Source organism: Bubalus kerabau, chromosome 18 (assembly GCF_029407905.1).
Source record: "Bubalus kerabau isolate K-KA32 ecotype Philippines breed swamp buffalo chromosome 18, PCC_UOA_SB_1v2, whole genome shotgun sequence".
NCBI classification, from domain to species: domain Eukaryota; kingdom Metazoa; phylum Chordata; class Mammalia; order Artiodactyla; family Bovidae; genus Bubalus; species Bubalus kerabau.
Genome location: NC_073641.1, coordinates 7456292 through 7477580, shown reverse-complemented (window position 1 = coordinate 7477580; position 21289 = coordinate 7456292). Strand labels below are relative to the sequence as shown.

Sequence of the window (21289 nt, the reverse complement as noted above, 5' to 3'; positions counted from 1 at the left end):
TCTGTTCTTCAAACTTCAATGTTTTTCATCCCAGCCTTCCAGTTCTTGCCATATGGATGTAGTTCCTACATTGTCATTCCTTTAACATGTTTATAAACTGACTTTAAAAAGCAAAGAAATATACAGTCTAGGCAACTTGATTTGCCACCCAAAATGCTATAATCAGAAGGTAATTATCACATTTAAAACAATGAAAACAAAATGATGGTATTGAATTGCTCCTAGATCCTGTATATATATCAAAGGCCATAAGTCTGAGACTTTCTTTCTCTTTGTTAAAAGGGAAGATTAATAAGGTTAGAGAGAGGTGCTAAAGACTCGCCAGCCCAATCTGGAAAGGTCTTTACTTGTGAAGGACTGAAAAAGAATGGAAAAGGAACTAAATTTCTCATTGTGTGATTCAAGATTATATACTGTCTTGTCTGTGTACCATTTACGACCGTCTCATGTGCGCCAGTGGGAAGGGAGCCATTGTCTGAAAAGCACTGCCAGGTCCCTGAAGGTGGTGCCCCATGCACCTGGTGAGCTAGTACCTGCATGACATTTCAGCAGCATCACCTGCAACTCTCTGAGACCACTGTTCCAGCCATTCTGAAAAATCTGAGGTTCCGTGAACTTATAATGTCAGGAATACTATTTGCTGAAAGTAACAGAATGTATGAGTAAGACGGACAATAAGAGGTGATTTTCCTTGCACATGAAGAAGTCTAGAGGTGAGCAGTTGCTGATGCTGGCTGGTCAAGTGTGACAAGGCTGTAGGCTGGAATCTCTGGGTGTTATTACCCTTTAGGGCAAGACCCTTGCCTTCAGGGTCTTAAGATGTCTTCCACAGCCCCAGTCATCACACCATGGCATTCAGAAGCAAGACACAGGGCTTTGAAGAGCTGAGCATTTCTGGTCAAGAGCTGTCCTCTGATCAGGGAGGAAAGGTCTTTCTCAAGGACCCTCCAAGCACACTTCCTGTTACATCTTTATGCTCAAGATGGAGTCACATGCTTTGATCTAGACCAGACCTGGGCCCACCTTCCCTGAGACCCAAGGACCCCAATGTGAAATAAAAAAATCAGAATTCTCCTAGCAAAGGAGTAGGAAAGTTTCTGGAGGAATCAACAAATGTATCCTGTGCTCACCACACAACTTCCTTAGGCAGACACCTACCAGGGAAGCTTGGACTCAAGCAGCCCCACTTCCTTCCCTGAGCCCGCCTCCCCGCCCCAGCAGAGGTGGGTATCTTCTCCTAGGTTGGCACAGACACTTGGTCACATAACTGAATATTATGTAATTGACTAGATCACACCCACTGGAGTTGCTCTTCCAAGTCAGGAACTTCTCTCTTTTGTATCCCCTGAGCCTGGCATTATGCCCAGCACACAGTAGGCCTTTAATGAGTGCTTGTTGAATTAAGGTTTAATTAATCGATTTTCTTTCTTCTTCATATATGAGTCATAACAAAGTTCAATATAATGAACGTTAGGTCGACTTTTAACAACAAGCCTTGGAAAATTTGGGAAATTTCCTAATAATGTACATCAAGTTTCTACTGACATAAAACTTCTAAAATGCTGCTCATGTTACAGCAAATCCATCACTGTAAATCCTGGTGGGTGATTTTCATAAACTTAGTAAACCATTTCAGTCTCGTGTAAAGCACATTATACAGGGTAATAGCTTCATTTGGCCGAGTCATCATAGGTCCAGTTCCATGATTGCATTAAGCTAGTCTTTATTGATATACCTTGGTGTTAAACCGCCTCTTAATGAAGCAAATTGCCTAGAAGCCATTGAATAGTGCACATACACACATGTACACATATACAAAGTTATCACCTGAGAACAACAGCAGAGGTGGTAATTATGTAATATTAACGAGCAATATCTCATACAATTGAATGTGCCAGTTTATAATGTAGCTGAGTTGATTCTCAGTAATGGGTTTCTTGAAATGACCTGGCCCCCGCAGAAGTACCTTCAGGTTCAACAGCCCATGTGAAATATAATAAATGCATAAATAATTTAGCAAGGGAAATAGGTAGCATTATGGCTGCACTTCTGTGCTGCTGTTATTTAAAAGCCTGGCAGCTTGGTAGTTAGAAACCACTATGTCCAGGGGTGTTGTAATTCACCATTTGCTCAGAGTTGAAATGAGGCAGAGGAGAGCTCCAGGCCCCTAGCTCATTTTTTATTTAGAGGCAGTTTTTTTTCATCCATTTGGCTATTTAAGTTCCAAAAATAGAAAGAGGAAAAAGAAATAAACACGCTTCAAATTTAGAACTTTAAAGGCTAGTTGGAGTCCTCTTAGGTAGGCACTGGGATATGTTTTTTAAGCAACATTCTACAAACTTGAAAGTGCGTGGTGTGAGTTTAAAAGTTAGTTTCATTGTGTGTGTGTTTCATCCATTTGTGCCAGTTTATGAGGCGTGTTTTTCAAATTTTAGTCTTTATATAAACTCAAGACATATAATTTCTGCTTTATTGTTATATGATCCATCTTACTTATTATTCACCCAACATCATTTGTAAATGGACTCAATTTTTTTAGAACTTAATAAATTTAAAAGGAAAATCCTGTATCACTAACGTAAACAGAAAAATCAATACACCATGCCATAAACAGATGCTGTCATTTATTTTTTTTTTTCCTAACACACACTAAAGACATATTTGAGTCCAAAAATGCCTAGTAATTGAAATAAGAGTTCCTCTGTGCTGTCTAAAAACATCTTGAGAACGGTCAGTGGCACTTTTAAGGAAGCCTGGCTTACTGGTTGAGTAATAGTACTGCTAAGGAGGATACCCTGTGCCCAAGGGGTGGCCAAGACAAAGCTGGGGGAAGGGTAGGGGCTAAAGCTTGAATGCACAGGTCCCGGGGTCCATCCACCCGCACAAAGTTCGTTTCAAATCAGGCAAGATTGGTTCAAGTCGACTTCTGACGTTTGTCAGCTGAATGTCCATCTTATTTGTTATTCACCCAACATCATTTGTAAATGGACTCAATTTTTTTTATCTGTTTGTTTTTTCATCTCTCTGAGCCACAATCTCTGTATCTGGAAAATGGAGACGAAAAATTAGTTGAGAGGATTATATGAGGTAATACGTGTAAAGCTCTTAGCATGGTGCCTACCTATAGCAAGGAACCAAGAAATGTCACCTATGATGATTATTCATTTGTGATTGGGGAGATGTGGGTCATCACAAAGAACCAACCACCAATGAATTCAGTCCAGAACCAACAAATGTGCTAGGTATATACCATATGACGGGCTCTGTGGTAGGCCCTAGGGACATGGAGGTAACTCTGGAAGTGACAGATGTGTATAGAGCTAATGACAATGAGAGGTATATGCCCAGGTTGCTATGGCATGCCAGAGGATAACGTGATGAAAGTCAGTGTCAGGAAAAAAAAAAAAGGAAAGATCCAAAAATCAGGCCTTTCCTGATAGCTTAAGGGGACATACATTCATCAGTTCTAGGAGGTACCAAGTAAATTAGATTTCTGCTGGGGAACAGAAAGTGCATGAAATTCAAACATATATATGGTGATGGAGGCATATCATTTACTTATGGGCTAAAGTGACATTAATGAATTGGTGTGTATCATTTTCAAAACCAAATGGTGGTCAAGCAACTTGTGAATGGAATTTTAATTTTCTTTCCTTTCATAGAGGTCACAGTGGCTCACAGATATTTTTAATTTGACCGGCAGAATGATTTTTGTGTGTTTTTTTTTAATTATTATCATTACTTGGTAATGTAAAAATTAGGCAGTTTCATAAGAAAACCCAGATTGGTGTTCTGTCTTTTAAAAAAGTGGAAGAGGCAGCCATCTGAATCCATTCCCCACATATGGCAGTTTAGGGCTGGTATTGAACAGCTGCTGCTGTTGGGACTTTTGCTCTATAGCACAACACAGTCCCAACGTTCCCAAGGCAGAGGTGCTGCCCTAAGGCTCGGGCACGCGGGGCCCCTGCCCTTGGCCCCATGTAGCCAAGGGATCCCTGCACTACCCCTTCTGGACCTGGGATTCCCTGCCCACATGACCCAAGCCCGCTTCCAGAGCCTGCAGAGATCTCTTCCTCAGTTATTTCTCCCAAGGGGTGACCAAGACTAAGTTGGGTGGAGGCAAGGGACCGAAGCTTGAATGCACAGGTCCCAGGGTCCATCCACCTGTACACAGTTCCTAGCTGCGGCGGATGAAGTCAGGCCTGAGACGAGAAGAAGAGCAGACACACTGTGTTGAGCGGGCTTGGGGAGGCCTTTGGCATGGGTACCAGTGTTCGCCATCATCTTCAGGTAAGGAACTCTGAGGAGTCTGAGAATTGTACATTTGAACTTGGCCTTCCAGGTCATTATAAAGGTACATTTGTCAAGGGAGGAGGCTAGAAGTTATTTAAATTTGTTAACTTAATTTCTAACTTAAGTATTGAGTTATCTGGTAAATGGACTTCCATTTAAACTTTTTCCCAGGGCCTGTAAATGTTAGCAAATATTAGAAGTGGGTCTGCTGGTGGACTTCACTTTGTTCTCCTTGCTGCCTGGCCCCCATCCCTGCCTGAGTTTGCAGTTCCCACTAGAACTGTGAGCTTTGTGAGGGTGGGGAGTGTACCTGATGTTGCACCTTATCCCCTCATCCCTAGCATGGTGCTCAGCTGTGGTACCCGATTCATACTGAATGAGTGACTATCTAACCTGAGAGGTTAGTTCGGGTGAGCCCTCTTGGAATTATCTTCTTCTGTCATAGATGTCCACACATCACAAATTATTTCAAATCGTCTCCTTACAAACTTCATTAATTGCTGGGAGTGGTTTTGTTTTTTTCTGTATTTCTGACATAAAATGTATGTACGTGATAACATAATCTGGAAGGATTTTAAAAAAGAGTAAAAAGATGAAGAAAATAACATCACACATCATCACCCTAACTTCAGTGGTGCAGCCATTATTAACATGTTGACATATTTATTTCAGTCTTCTTTCATATGTTTCTTTTCAATGTAGAGATCTTACCCAGAGATATATGACAATAAGCGGCCATACTCCAACTATTTGAACAGCTTTCTGGCTGCTGTTTGTCACTCCCTGTGATGCACTTTAAAAGATAAATTGCATAAGAAAACTTCTAGATTTCATGGAGATATACTGATGTGAGGAGACTTAAAAACGTTTTCCCAAGAGGTGAATGACCTGGTTCTACATTTGTGTGTGTGTAAGAGTTTGTGATTTACCCTACTTACCCACCATTCATCATTTTTATCAACATATTCACTGGTAAGGGTCAATTTCACCATCTAATTTTTTACAACCTTTTGCTGTTAAGCTTGATATGAAAAATGCTGCATACACTTGGCCCCCTCTCTTTCAAAGCCAACAGACTACTATGCATACAGGCTTTTTCTGTCAACAGTCCACAAACACTGATCAGGTGATGCCTGAATGTCATGCACCACTGAAATCCTGAGACTACCTAATGTAACAGGGATGAGGTGACTAAATTCCATATTGCAATAAGCATGACAGGTCAATAAATAAGGGTGCCATGGGGACATGAGAGAGAAGCTGCCATATTCAGTCAGCTCCAGGGAGGGTTTCCAAGAAGAGGGGATATTTGAGCGCTGTCTGGAAAGATGAGCCGGGGATTGGCAGCTGCGGAAAGGAATCGGGTGTTGGGTTGAGGCCCCTTGAGGGTGTGGTGGTGCAGAGGAGAGGACCTAACTGGTACTTATGGACTCTGCACTTACGGACTCTTCAGGGGCCATGCTGGATCCTCAGAAGACAGAGGTGGGTAGGCTAGTGAATGAATACATGAGCAGACCTTTCACTGACATCCTACCTGATGTGACACTTCAGAACTACATCCTGATAATAAAGCCCCAATCCAAGGCATTCTGGAAGATCCTTAATAAAAATAATTTAAAATGTCCTCTACAATTTAGGAATATCTATTAAAAAGTGTGCACATGACCCAGAAATTCTCTTCCTTCATTTCTACTATAGAGGAAAATCCTATTCAAATCACTTCTTGTATAAAAAAGGTGTACATTGCAGTAATTTGTGTCAAAATGAAAAACTATTGGATAAACCCAAATATTTATGCATAGGTGAATGACTGTCAAAATGAGGCTGAATCTATCCCACAGAAATGTATGGAAAGTTAGAAAGAATAAGGTTGATTTATATAACATAGATACAGCAAAGGCTATGGAGAAAGCTGAGGAAAAGGAGTCACATAGTATACATACAGTATCATTCATATAAAAAAAATCCACACACAAAACCACCATGTTTTGCATAGTTACAGAGAGATGCAAATTTGTATTAGTTTGTAGACACACATTTTATATAAGCACATGCATTATAAATGCATATATAAATGCATTGATTGAGGGCTTTTTAACTGAAAACCATGGCTGCCTCTGAGGAGTTCAGGGACTAGAGGAAGTGGTGATAAGAGATCTAGGACTTACCTTTTAAAACCTTTTACAAGGAGCTTGTATTCTGTGAATGACTTCTGCAATTAAAGGTTAATTGAAATGATGAAAATGTTCTTTCAGAGTAAATCAGTACCACTTATTTACAATCAAATTGGGCAACATGAAACAAGACACTAAAATGTTCCTACCCTATGACCCAGTAATTTTCGTTTCAGGAGTCCATCCAAAGGAAATAATCCCAGAGAGTTGCAAAGATTTTGATAGAGAGATGTTCAATGCAGTATTATTTACATAGTAAAAAAAAAATTATCTGAAATGTGAAATAATGGGTAAAAGCTTAAATGGTAAGTTTACATAATGGAATACTGAGTAGCCATCAAAACTTACTGAAGAGGAATTTTATTGATTTATAAAAATGTGACCAAAGTAATATCAATATAAAAAGTGAAGGTAGAATGATCTCAAATACGATATAAGCACAAATACACACAGGTAAGACCCATGGGGGTGGGGTAAGGGACCCAGGAGAGCGATTTGACTTGGCCTCACATTCACTGAAGGTCTCAAATTTAGATTTTTGACAGGATCTCTAAATACAGTTCTATAAATAAACACAGGGATACTCTCATAGTCACACAGTCACAGATATACTCTTGCTAATATCATGTGACTCTGATTGTTGCATATAAATATTTAAAATACAGCAATGTGTTTTTCCATCCTGCCTGAGCATTTGCTTCACAAATAGAGGAAGCCCAGACTATTCTCACTGGCTGAAGGGACCTGTTCTGCCACAGGCACAAAAGATCAGAAGGAAATACCCACAAATGGGAGTGCAGAAGCTCTTGGCAGTGTGATTTAGATTATTTTTTAATGGAGCATTTTCTGTTTTTCCTAAATTTTCTACAATAAGCATGGTAAATTAGGAGTTTGGGATTAACATATACATGTTAATATGTATATGTTGTATATACCATGTATAAAATGGGCAAACAACGACCCACTATACAGCCCAGGGAACTATACTCAACATCTTGTCATAACCTATAATGAAAAACATATATATGTATAACTGAACCATCTTGCTGTACATTTTGAAACTAACACAGCATTGTAAATTAACTAACTTCAATAATAATAATAATAATAAAAAGATAGCTCCTAGAGTTAAAATTTTAAACACGAACAGGAGAAAAAACAAAAACACGAAAAAACAGAAGAGGAAGTGTCCTCCTTTAAAACACAAAAGCAGTGCCTGGCTCGAGAATGGGCCACTTCAGGATGTCCCGGGGCGGAGTCCTCCGGCAGGCTGGCACCAGGGCTGGACAGAAAGAATGCGGCTGGACCCTGCTCCAGGGTGTCACGGGAAGGCCAGCGCGACGCGGGCCCGCCCCGCCCTCCCCACCTCTTCTGGGTGAGGCCAGAGAAGTTCCGCAGGCCAGAGGGGCAAGAAGATTCGGGTTCAAATCCAGATCCGGAGGAGGTGGGGCGATTATCCGGATAACACGGGGGAACCTGCATCTCGGGTTCTAAATCAGAGTGCGCAAGAGCAGGAGGAGCAAATTTGCAGGAACAAATGTGACACTCGGGTCGGGCTGATAAATAAATCCCTTTCTCAGGGGACTTCAGAACGGAGGATTTATTTGCGTGGCAGACAAGCTGCACACGAGGACAAGAATTACTAGATCACAATGGAATCTCTTATTAATAGATTTGGAACCTAACTCTTGACAGGTTACGGTTCAGGGGCGGGGTGTGTGTGTGTGTGTGTGTACACTGCTTCCCACTGTGTGTATGTGTGTGAACAGGGCGGTGTGTGTGTGTGTACAGTGCTTCCCACTGTGCGTGTGTCTGTGTGTGTGAACACTCCTTCCCACCACCCTCCACCCCCATGCCCTAGGCCTTTTCCCCCCACTAACAAAGCAGGTATAACTGGTTCCATCAGCAGAGCAAACACAGGCATCCAGTCCTTCCCCTGCGGCGGAAATGGCTCCCGCATCCTCATCAGAGGAACACGTGCATGCATAGGTCAGGGAGCACGTGGAGCGTCTGGTGATGAACAGCTGGGACCTGGAGCCAGCACCCTCATTAGAGGAAGCTGCTACTATTTCCAGCCTGCCTCTATTCAGTGAAAGCAGGTCATTACAAACACAGGGTGTTTTTTGCATATTAACCAAATTAAAAGAATAATATGTTCTCTGCTTTCATGTGGTATACTGATAAATCCCAATTTATGAATGAAACATGCTGATTAGTTAGTTAAAAAATAATTAGTCCCAGAATGTGTTTCAGAGTAGGGGACTTAATGAATGCACACAAATACGGCTTCCTGGGTCCTCCGCACATTAGTCTTTTAAAGAAAAATATAAGATACGTTCATGAGAGACTAATGTTGAAGTAGCCTAATTTTATTTTTATTTCTTTCTCACCATGTAGGGTAAAATTTGGATGTTATTTGGTGCCTCTCTGAGTCACTTTGGAAATATGAGTCCAGGTGATGGCTATTAATCCTGGATTGAATTTTGATGTTCAGATTGTCAAGAGAAAGAGTGTCAGCCCAGAAGTACCTTCTTGTCCTGGAGAGAATCTTCCAATTCTATTAAGGAGACTTCATTTCTGAGGTCCGAAGGTTAATAACAAAAAGACTGGCAGTGGAGAACCAGGGGTAGCATCCAGGTGGGATTCATTAGGTTTTCATTGTATTCCCAAGCTGGGAAAACCAATACCGGGTTTCAGACAAAATCTAAGTGTTTTGGCCACTTGGAATCAGAAGATTCCAGATACTCCAAGACAGGTAAGGATGATCATCAAGCCAAGGACCTTTAACCCAGTACCAGCTGACCATTCCTAACCCAGGAGGCTGTACACAGCACAACTGCCCCTTAACAATACATGACAGTCTATACTGCAATGTGTATTGTAAAAAGCACTCTAGCAAACACCTTTACTTGTGCGTAGTATGGTAAGATGGCTTAGCTTCCATTTGGGGGCCAAACCATGGTTTCTTTGATTGAGCCCCAAATGGAGTATAGGAGCTTTCATTTAGGAGCTTGTGTGGAAATCACACTGAACTGCTTTGGCCATGAGAGGCCTGTAGGAACAGAGATGAGTCAGGCTTCTACCCCATAGATACTCCAAGGAGCAGGCCATGGAAAATCAAAGTGTTGCTGTTGTTTTAATTTGTATAGTACAATTCACATAAGTGAAACAGTCCTACTGCAGGGTATGGGCTAAGAGAATGGGATTTGATGTCAGACAGGCCCAGCTGTCCAGACTGTCATCATATTTCTCTGTTTCCACATGTGTATTTGTAACTTTGGAATGACAATAACTAACACCGATATAACACTTACTATGTGCCAGGGACTGTTTTAGGTGTTTCATATGTATCTTCGCTCCTCTAATCTTGGCAATTCATTGCCCTCTGACAGGCAAGACAGAACACAGTAGACGACAATAAACAGCAGTTCCATTATTGTCTTGGGCTTCCCTGGTGGCTCAGACGGTAGAGAATCTGCCTGCAATGCAGGAGACCTGGGTTCAATCCCTGGGTTGGGAAGATCCCCTGGAGAAGGGAATGGCTACCTACTCCAGGATTCTTATTGTCTTATTGATGCTCTTCAGTATCATCCTCTATGACTCCCCATCCCACTGCCTCCACTTCATTCATTCAACAAATGTCTCCTGACCACTCTGGGCCTCTAAGGAACCAGAGATAAAGAGATCTCAATAGTTCTCCTCAATCTCTTGCTATCCCTACTCTTGAAGTATGTTTGTCTAATGACCAAGCCCTCATAATACCATGAAAATCCTCCCCCCACCCTGCCCCACCCCATCCCTCCTTCCCTTACCCTACTCTGAGCTCCCACAGAACTCTGCATGCATCTCCATCTTTACTTCATCATCCTGCATTTTCATCTTCAGTTTTTCCTCTCCTATCTCCCCTACATAACTGTGAGCCCCTGCAGGGCAAATTTGAAAGTCATGCATCTCTAAAGCTAGCCCAGGGCTGGCCACTAGAAAGTACCAGTAATGGAGAGAGAGGGAGAAGAGAGAGGGAGATGGGTAGAAGATCAGAAACCTGGGGAGAAAGGGAGCTGCTGTGGTGTGTATTTTTGGTCCATGTGCTGATCACTATGAGGAAGTGGCCACAGGCTATAAAGCTGTCTTTATAGACACCTCCCCCAGCCATCTGCCCCAAAACTCTGGCACAAGAAATCTCTGCCTTTCCTATAAAAATGTCAGCTCACATGCAAATTGTATATGTGTTTTGTATTCTCTGAGTTTTGCCTTTGGAAGGGAGAAAAAAAGCCTCTTGCTCTTGCCTGTGTCTGTTTCATTGTCCGGCCCTTTGAGGCGCTGGTCCGTGAGTATCTGTGCCAGTGTGTGTGGCTGAGAATGGACGCTTTATGTATAAAGGAAGCAAGGCTTTTCTTTGGCTGCTTCTCTGAACCCAGCTGCCAGTCACAGAGCTGGCTGCCTCGAGCCGCTTCAAGGAAGTCTCCCGTCTGTGCTTTAGCTCTGTATCGAGGAGCCTGCTGCCTCTCCAGGCAGGCCTTTAGGACATCCCTTGAGTCAGGAGTGTCCCTGGGCCATGGAAGGTCCACAGCCCAAGTGCCAGGCAGCAGAAGGCAAGGCACAGAGCCCTCACAAGCCTTCTTCCCCAGGAAGCTGTGTGCTGCAATGAAGAGGCGTCAGGCAGCACCCGTGGGCCTGACCTGTGCTCACGGAAGCTCCAGGGGCAGCAGAGAAGGGCAAGGAGGGACATGGCCCATGGCAGGTCAGAGATAAGAAAAGTGGGGGCTGGGCATTGGGGCCTGGGGAGTTGTTACATTCAGAACAGCAGTAGGAATGTCAGCCTGGGGAATTTGTGAAAGAGATCCTGTCCTGAAGGAAGTCCTTGAAGGCCGAGACCAAGATAGGTACTGGCCACATGGAAAGCTTGGACGTGTCATCATAGATGGTCCAGCAGAAGCCTTTCCAGAAAACCCGGGTGCGAAACTGTCAACCTCAAACATCTGTCAGACTCAGAGGGGGAACACCAGTCTTCAACACACCAGACCATTGAGAATTTTCCTATCCTTTCACTTTCCTTCTCTGTCCCCACGTGATCCTTGCAGGGACCAGAAATCAGGTTAGTCAGCTAGGGGAGGAGCAGATAGACCTAACCCAAAAGATCCTGCTGGCACCAGGCCCTGGCAGAAAAAGGAGAGAAGTAATGAATTAAGACAGTTGCCCTGACTTGAAGTGACCACAGGAGCTTTTTGTTACCTAACAGTGATTAGAAAACTCATAAGACTGCTCATAATCTGATTCTAGAATGAGGAACAGATTGCATGCCCTGAATATGTTTAAAGGAAAATTGGAGACAAAAATCAAGTTACTTTTATAAGAATCCTGCTTGTTCAATGTATTAGATACATTGTTTTTACTGAGCTAGCACTAACCATGGGCTAAGGACTGTGCAAAACACTTTCTATTTTCAGACTAACCCACAATGAAGTAAGTCCCATTATAATGTCCATTTTGCAGGGGAAGAAACAGGTTCAGGAAAGTTAGATAATCTGATGCAGGATGGATGGGGAGGAGCCAGGGCTGGGAGCCAGGCAGTCAGGCTCTGGAGTGCCATCACGCCTTCCCACCTCCCTGTCTCAGGAGGCAGATCAGACAAAGGCTAAAGTTGTCCAAGTATCTGCAGCTAAAAATACTTCAAGAGTTCACAGGAATTTTCACCAATCCTTTTGGGGAAGGACATCAAGGGGACGTGATGTTTGGGGTTAGAATGACTTGGTTTTAAATATCAAGACCCACTCAAGCTAGCTTAAGGAGAACGAGGGGAGGGAAACATTGTCATAAGGATACAGGGATGTATTCTGGAAGCCTGTTCCGCCACTCTCTGCCTGCATCCCTGCTTTCTGCTTCTTGCTTCTCCTCCTTTTCGCATTGCACAGTTCTCAATCCTTTTGCAGATCGTGGCTGCCTGATTCAAAGTGCAGGGAAAGATTCAGTTAAGTATATACTAAGTATCTGTGCCTGGCATAATCTTAGGCACTTGGGATTTAGCAATCCACAAAATAGGGGGAAAAGAACCAAAACAAGCGCTGCCCTTGTGTATGTTGGGGGGAGGGGTGTGCCTTCCAGCCAGATTCTGATTGGTCTATCTTGGTCAGCTGAACTCTCCCCACCTAGACCAATCAAACACGCCCAGGTGCGGGGTCACAGAGGACTACCTCAATGGCTGGAAGCCCAGTCAGAAAGCCAAGTTAGCTGTGGAATCCAGAGCTTCCGGTTCCTGAAGCCAACCCGGCCGGAAGATGTCCATCCCCTTTGGAGCTGGTTCCAGCAAAACTCCAGCCCTCCATAGTGGCAGCTGCCCGCTGCTGGGTCCTACTGGCATTCCTTTGCAGGAGGGCCCTTCCCTTATCAGCCTTGTCCCAGGTCTCTCATGCTGGGATTGACACACGCTGTCCCTCTTTTGTGTTGGATGAAGCCAGATCTTATTTTCCTGTTGCTTTTTGTCCATCTGTCCTCTGTGAATGAAGGTTTTTCAGGGGGACACAGGGTCATCTCCCCCTTCCCTGGTGCAGGCAGCCGGTCCAGGCAGGCAGAGTGGGGGTGTTGACGGCACACACAGAGGACGGACTGTATACTGGGGTCCCCTCATATGGTCCCCTCTGGGGCAGTGGCGCTGCTGTGTACAGCTGGGCCTGCCTATGGGCTCCCCGCTGAACTGGGCCTTGTCAAAGTGTCTTCATCCTTCACTGTCCTACAGGCAGGGATGGCGATGAGCTCGGCAGTTAGGGTCCTCCCCTGCTTCCTGTTTGATGGCCATCGTGCTCAGCTTGGATAATGCCAGCTGCTGCTCTGCAATTGGCTGGGTTCTGGGCCTCCTGCCTTCGTACCACTTCTACAGCCTTTCTTTCTTTTTTTTTTTTTAACGTGGGCTTCTGCGCATTCAGTAATGGAATAGATTACATCAGATGCTGCGTTTGCCAGCCTCAGTGCTAAGCTATGCACCTCACTGCTGCAGCAGAGGGTGATGCCAACCTTATTTATATTAGGATCGAGTTTGCAGGGCAGAATCCCCCCAGACAGGTTTCTGGAGGATCCCTGAGTTTTGTCAGTTGAGAAGCATGGTCCTGTCATTTCTTGGTTAAGAACATGACTGTCTGAGTCAAGGGAGACCATGATATCATCCTGCCAGAGCTGCTTAATATGCATGACCCTACGTGTGTAATTTAACCCTCGGTGCCCCAGTTTCCTCACTTAAAATGAGGTTAATAATGGTTTCCTGGTTACATCATTGGAAATTGAAACCAGGATAACGTATGTAAGGTCCTTAGCATAATTCCTGGCAAGCATGGTAGGGCAGCCATTGTTAATATATTCATTACATCCCTCCTAGAACTCTGTTCCCAAAGATAATCCCCACAGCCTTATAAGCAGTGTGCTATCACCAGGCTTTGGAGTCAGAGAGATCTGCAGAGCTCTGACAATCACATATACCTCTGGGACGGCTGTGAGGATTGAGTAATTGTAATAAGCCTATGTAACTTCTTCTACACACTGACTCACTGAATCCTCACAACACATCTAAGGTTGGGACCCTTATTGTATACACTTCACACACGAGGAGACAGGCTTTAACAGGGGCCTTAAGTGACTGGCTCAGGGTCACAAGTTGGTAAATGAGGCAGGGAGTGGGTAGAGTGAGCATGACTAGTCACTGTCAATCCCACTCTACCACAGGAGTTCAAATAAAAATGAATTATATTTCTACATGTTGCAGATGTAAAATGACAAGGCGACAGAGCAGAATGGATGTTTGAGACAGTATCTGTGTGAATCTGTGAGTCGTTAGGGAATAAAGTCAAGCCAGTGATAAGACCAAATCGGGTTAAGAATGCCTACTGTTTACCAGGTGTTCTCCTGAGGGCATGGCATGTATAACTGCAAATTAATTCTGAGAACCTCCATGCCTGGTAGTTGAATAGGCCCCAGTGGTTCATGTGAATTCTGTTCACACATGCATTTGAGGTTCCTAATCTCAGACAAGGCTTGAAAACCACTTTTCCTTAGAGCTGGGAAGAAAAGAGACTCTGGCTGGTCCAAACCAAAGAGCAAACAGGATGTGCAAAGATTTCGAAGGGCAGCTTCATCGTGGCCAAATTTCCAACCTTATTTTCCACTGGGCCGGAAAAATATATGCGCAGAGCAAAATGATCTCCAGGCTGAGAACCTAGAGGTGCCAGTCAGGGGCTGGCAGGAAGCAGATGGCATGCTCAAATTAGGCGACTCAAGGAGAGTTTAATAAAGGAGCCATTTACAAAGGTGTGGGGGAACCACAAAGATGGTGCAGTTCCCCGGAGGCTGGTAGTAGCTGAGTGCTCTCACCTGCCCTAAGCCTGAAGGGAGAGGGGGACAAAGTGGTGACCTGAACCCTGAGACAGAGTACTGTGTGGCGAGTCCCACCTGGGAGGAGCTGTGGCCTTGGATAGAGGGACTCCCCCAACCCACACAGCCCAGCAGGGCAGAGGCAGGGGAATAAATATCCCCAACCTCAATTTCCTCCTGCCTCCCCATCCCCTCTTCAGGCTCCCCATTTTTGGAGCCTAACCAGAGGATAAGGTGCTTCATTGATTCAGATCCACCAGGTCAGCCACCTGGAGCAGGCATAGAGCAGGGTGAAAGAGCGCGGAGTGTGGTCTGGATGGGCAGAGGGAAGATTTCAGGAACACTAGTTCTCAACTGGAACCACATAGAGGCTGTTGCCCCTTACCACCAGGACTGGAGATTGAAAGGCAAAGAATAGTTTAGGACCTTAACGGTCTGTTCCTGGGATTGTGGAGGTGGATGGCTGGTATATCACTAGACTCCCTCTGGCCAGGCTTGGGGCCTGACCTCACCTTCTGTCTGTCAGCACTTAACCAGTTCAAAGTGAATCAACTATTGAACCTCATTTTTTTTTTCTCTACAGCTATGAGCTCTTAAAAGAAGTAGCCCAAAACACAAGTGTAGGAGTGTCTCTGACTACAAACCCATTTGTGTACTTCAAACCTGGCATAAATTTCACTTCTGTGATGTCTCTCCTGATGTTTGTATGCACTATTTAAAATATAGACCCCACGATGGCATGTTTTATTCATCTGCATATGCCTGGTACCCGACACGAAACTGACATACAGTTGGATCTCAAAAATATTCGTTTAATCTGTAGGTCCTCCTTCTAGTCCTCAGTGTGTTCCAATTTAACCAGCATTTATTAAATCTCTACCACTTTCCAATTTCAGCGTTAGGTCATTTTCACATCAATTCTCTAATTTAATATTCTCTACAGCCCCCATTATCATCTCCATTTTTACAAATGAGGAAACTGAGGCTTAGGGAGATGAAACAGGTAGAGCCTGGATTTGAACAGACTTCCACTTCCCTGGCCTATGCTCTTTCCTTTCCTGCTCAGAAGATATACTTTGGGCACTGAACAGTAACTTTATGCCTATGCATGAGCAGACTGCTTGAATGAGCTCAGTGGAGCTTGTGTGTGTGTGTGTATGTGTGTGTATGTGAGAGAGAGAGAGAGCTTTGTTAAACTCTGAACATTACTGATGCTGCTGGCCTGTTCATGGTGCCCATCCCAGTTGGATGGCTGCTGCCAACTACATCACTCGTGGGTATCCTCCTGTTTAGACTCCCCAAAACCCACCCTGCAATATGATCATGAGATCAGGTCAGATGGATGCTGGATTCTGCCCCTGAACTTGGCTCTACATTGGATACAGGAGCCTGGCTGTCGCATAATTGGCTTGCTCCCATTGATTCAGAGCACACCTATTGCTGACAGTTTCCTCTGTCGAATACTAAAAACATGAAATTGTCAAGTGTCTACCCTTTAGTAGTCCTGCAATGGAGCTGCCAAAATTCTAATTGGCCAATAATATCCACCTGTCTCAGAAGACGCCCAGGCACACCCCCACTCATCAAAACCAGAATGAAAGGTGGTCCTTGTTACGCATATTCCATATGTGCTGGACTTGCATGTAGCTCTCACAATCCTCATAGCAACCCTGTAGGTAGAGCTGCTGTTGTTAACTGTGCTTTACAGGTGATACGCCGGGGGCTTCCGGGTGCTGGGCTGTTGGTCCAACATCACACAGCAGAGTGGGGACTCAGAGCAGATCTGGACTTCTGGCCCTTGCCCATGGATGACACCAGCCCAAGGGAGCTTTATGCTGCTTCTAAACCTGCTGGCCCCAATCACAGGTAGGATCACCTCGATTCCTGCTCATTACCTTCTGCCCTATTTTACAGAGGATTCAGGGCAGATTTGAATCTGGCCTAGAAAAACATCTTCCTGACCCCTCAGAGAGGGAGAGAGACACAGAGAGAGAGAGAGAGAGAGAGAGAGAGAGAGAAGGAATGTGTTTCTAGGCTGTTTAGAAACTGAGGCATTTCCACGAGAATGCCTGCTAGTCCTTAGGACACTTTAAGTGCCTCTTCCTAGGGCCCTTGTCACACTCTGCCTTGTTGATTTCTGCCCTGTCTCCCCTTCAGGCAGGGAGCTCTTCAAGGACAGTGTCTGTGTCTGACTCTTGTGTCTCCTCTCACACCCAGTCTCAGCGTTCATCAGCACGCACTGTGAGAACTGGTTGCACACCGCATTCCGTATCCTACATTATCACAGTCACAACCAGCTTTCCTGTTTGCAGCAACCCATGTGGAGACAACGGTACAATTAACCCATCTTACAGATGAAGCTACTGAGGCTAGGAGCAGGGCGGCAGGGACGGGGAGAATGTGCACAAGGCCACAGAGCAGGAAAGAACTTGCCCAAGGTCGCGGGCAGAGCTGGGAGTTGAGCACGGGCTGTGTAGCCCCGCTATGAGTGATCTTTGCTCAACACTGAAGCTGCTGCCGAGAAAATGCTTCATCAGTGTCTCTGGTTGAATGAGGAAGAAGGCAAGGGAGGAGGAGAAGGAAGGGTATTGAAAATAGTTGAAGAGAGCAAAACAGAGAGAGACAACAAACTATTTCAAAGCAGTAAATTGATGGAAGGTTAGAGAAATGGGTCTGGGGTCTAACTTCCTTTCTTCTAAGGCCAGGAAAAGACAGGCACGCCCCTAAAATCAGAAAAACAAAAACAAGGAAGCAGCTGGAATTTGAGCTTCTGAGTGGATCTTTCCCTGGGCTTTCTCTGAGGATGGACAGGCTCATACGGTCCACCTCACAGCGTCAGAATGCATATCCTAGCTCTGTGTCCAAGCAGTAAGATTCTTTTCAATGAACCGGACCAATTTATAGATGTGATATCCATCTACCTATAGAAGTTAGAGGTTTCTGCCCTTGGAGTTAAATAACCAAGGCCCAAATTCTAGATCTGTTCTTTCCTAGCTGCCCAATCTTTGATAAAACCTCTTATGTCTCTTAACCTCAGTTTCCTCATCTATAAAATAGGCACGGCAAGAGTCTTCATTTTACAGAGGGCTAGTAAATCAAATTAAATAGTGAATATAAGCCCCTAACAGGAGCCTAGTTAAATATTTCCCACATTGTTCTAGCTAATGAATTCCCTTTAAATGAGGAGAGGCAAAATAGTCCCCATTGCTGTGAGTTCCAGCTCCCCACCAGGGTTAGCACATGGAGACAATTGAGAGAAGTGAGGCTTTCAGGGACTCTGGAGCCAGACTGTCGGGATTTAAACCTGGCTTCGCCATTTGCAAGCCAAGTGACCTGGAACAACTTATTTAACTGCCCTTTGCCTCAACTTTTTCACCTGTAGAGTGGGAATAATTATAGGACTTCCTTCTTAGAGTTCTTAACAAATATGTGGCCCTTGGAACCCTGCCTAGCGCACAGCAAGTGTTCAGAAGCTGTTAGTTATCCCAGTATTCTCACTGTTATTATTCTGTGCTGAGGGTTTCCTTGTGGCCATTTCACTGCCCCTTCCCCCTCTACCCCCACCTTCCAACTGCAGAGCTGGAGGACCCAGATCTGCAGGGCAGAGAGGCACTACTTAAGCGAGAAGAGAGCTTCGTCATCTTTCACTGATGGCAGGAGGACTCCTTATCAATAATTGAACAGTTTTTCCAGGAACCCAATCTAGAGAGTGCAGTGCCCTGGCTGCTGCAGAGCCTGGCTGGCTGGGGCTCCCGGAAGGCTCTGGGCACCGTGAGGATGGTTATCTGCCTGCTCTGTGGGCGGACGGGTCTGGTTGCTACTGGAAGGGCTCCCAGGGCAGGGTGGGACTCAAAATTCAAGCCTCCCAGCAGGGCCCTTGATCTTCCCCCGTCCCTGCCCTCATGGTCCCATCCTGACAGCCCCAAAATAGAAGGTCTATTCCACACCCGGTATGCTTGAGCCCAGAGCCTGGAAGTCATTCTAAACACCTCCTGCTCTCTCACTGCTCACTTTCAGACCATCCCTAAGTCCTGATAATTTTGTTTTCAAGTGTGACCCAAATCTGCCCCCTTCCTCCAAGTCTTGTTACCACCACCCTAGTCCAGACATGTTGGGGCCCCCACAATAGCATCTCTCTGCCTTCTCTGACACTCACCTGCAACCCCACCCCACCCCCGGCACACATGTGCATGCACGCACACACACACACACACACACACATATACACACACACAACAGCAGCAGCAGCAGCAGCAGCTAAGAGTAATCGTTCTAAAATGCAAATCTGCTCATGTCACCTCCATGCCTAAAACCTTCAGTGTCTCTGTGCTGCTCATAGGACAATATCCAGCCCCTCCATATGTCCTCAAGCCCAGCTTTCACCCCAAGCCCTTCTTGTCCTCACTCATGACCTTCTGGACACACAACCTTCTATCACTCCCTGTCACACAGCCTCCCACCTTCAGTCCCTCCCCCATCCTGTTCTCTCTCCGGTATCTGCCCCCTGCTTATCATGCCATTCTCAGATAATGTCACCTCCTCAAAGAAGCCCTCCCTGACCTCCTTTCTAAAGCAATGACCCCACACCCTCATCCCTTCTTCTCTCCACAGCCCCTGCATACTTCCACCGTGAGACTCATCCCAACCACAGTGATTGTCAGTTTATCAGCTTCTTTATATTTAGAGTCTCCCTCCCCTGCTAGAAGGTGAGCCCAAGAAACACAGACCCTGTCTATCTTGTTCACAGCTGCATTCTCAGGACCTCCAGTAGACCCTGATGTTTGAAAAGTGGGCAGCAAATATTGATCACATGAATGCACAGAAGCTAGGATGTCGTGTAGTGTTACAGGGTGAGTGCTGAACCCAAGACTAGAGCCCTGGGTTTGAGCCTCAGCTCCCTGTGTGCAGTGAAGCCCTGCATTGGACCCTCTGAAGCTGCAGTAGAGTCAGGAGACCTGGGGTCTGGCCTGGGCTCTGCCACTGGCTGGCTTAGTGAGATCAGACCACTCACCTTATCTCTTTGAGCCTCCTTTTCTTCATCTGTCCAAGGGGTTGGCACTGTCTACCTCATGGGGGACTTGTCAAGATTCCTTGAAATGGTGGGTGTGGAATCTGGGCAGGTAGACAGAGACTGACACATTCTGCGGGTGATGGGAGGGGAGTCTAGGGTCTGTCAAATCAAAAGCAACTAACCATGGCAAAGCCTGGTAGATGGTGCCCACTTCAAAAGAGCCAAGACAAAGCACCCACACTCTCTGGACTTCACCGAGTTTCCCTTTGGGAATGAGCTGCTAGGGAGCTCAGAGAGACCTTTGGCCTTCAACTGCAGAATTTTCTCCTACAGCATAAGTGTCCATTATGCAAACTGGCTATAAACAGATGGATAATTTAGAGTATACAGTTGGCCCCCTTACATGGCCCCCTGAGGGAACCACAAGGGTGATAGGTGAATGGCTTTGAAGTTGTAACCTTTGCCTTGAGAGACTTCATCATAATGCTGGCTGAGACAGATGATAAAGAGGATAAAAAAATACCTTGGATGCTTTGCCCCGATGTCAGAGCTGATGGCCGGCAGTCAGAGAAGTAGCATGTGACCCAGCATCGCGGCAGCTGCTGACATTTAGATTTTATGGCTGTGAACTCCCAGCTACAGAAACACTTTTACCGCTGGGACTCCGGGAGGAAAAATTATTTTTGTTATTGTGACTCTAAAGCTCTCTAGTCCAATCCCCCCTTTTTTTTTTCTGCTATCGAAACAATTTATTTTATAACTATGACCCTGAACTCAGGCAGAAACGGGCCGCCATTGCTTAGCGATCTGTGTTCACTTGCTTGCTGGAGTGTTCTTTTTTTTTTTTCTTCTTTTTCATCTTTGGAAAAACATTAATGAGGGTAAGGCACTTAGCTTGGGATCTGGTATACAGTAAGTGCTCTGTAAACACGGGTTGCTCTTATTCCTGTTCCTGTTTTATTAACAGAGTATATATAAACACACTTCGTAGTCAACAGTCTCAGATCCTTTGTGGGGGATGAGATGAATGGTAAAGAAATCCTAGGGGTATGGGGTAAGTTCCAAGTGTCTGTATAGAGTGAATTTGGTTCCATTTCCTGGGGATCCTATATCCATCAGGTAATGCCTGTCTGTCTCTAAAGCTGACTTAGATAAGAAGCCCCGAATTAGATGGGAGAAGGAAATTTACATAAAGTAAGAAGCTACCAGGTAGCTCCAAATAACCTTATCACTTTGAGGCCTCATGGCAACATTGGAAGGTAAGCCTTATTTTCCCCGACTTACAGACAGGGAAACCGGGTCTCAGTACGACTCAATAACTCAGCAGGGGAATGGAGGTAGAAAAGGGCCAGGCTGGATTTGAACCCAGATTTTTACGATTCTTAGAACTGCAGTTCTCTGCTGTCCAGAATCAGCTCTCAGGTCTCCGCCACTGCTTTGGGGGCTGCAACAAGTT

General features: G+C 45.1%; 1 long non-coding RNA gene across 1 annotated transcript; it reads right to left on the bottom strand.

Moving 5' to 3' along the window:
- Positions 1 to 2480: 2480 nt before the first annotated feature.
- LOC129632989 (uncharacterized) lies at positions 2481 to 8398 on the bottom strand. Its single transcript, XR_008704787.1, has 4 exons — positions 8348 to 8398; positions 6462 to 6505; positions 4687 to 4856; positions 2481 to 3044 (listed from the first exon to the last, which is right to left on the bottom strand). It is a non-coding gene; the product is annotated as an uncharacterized LOC129632989 (long non-coding RNA).
- Positions 8399 to 21289: the final 12891 nt, after the last annotated feature.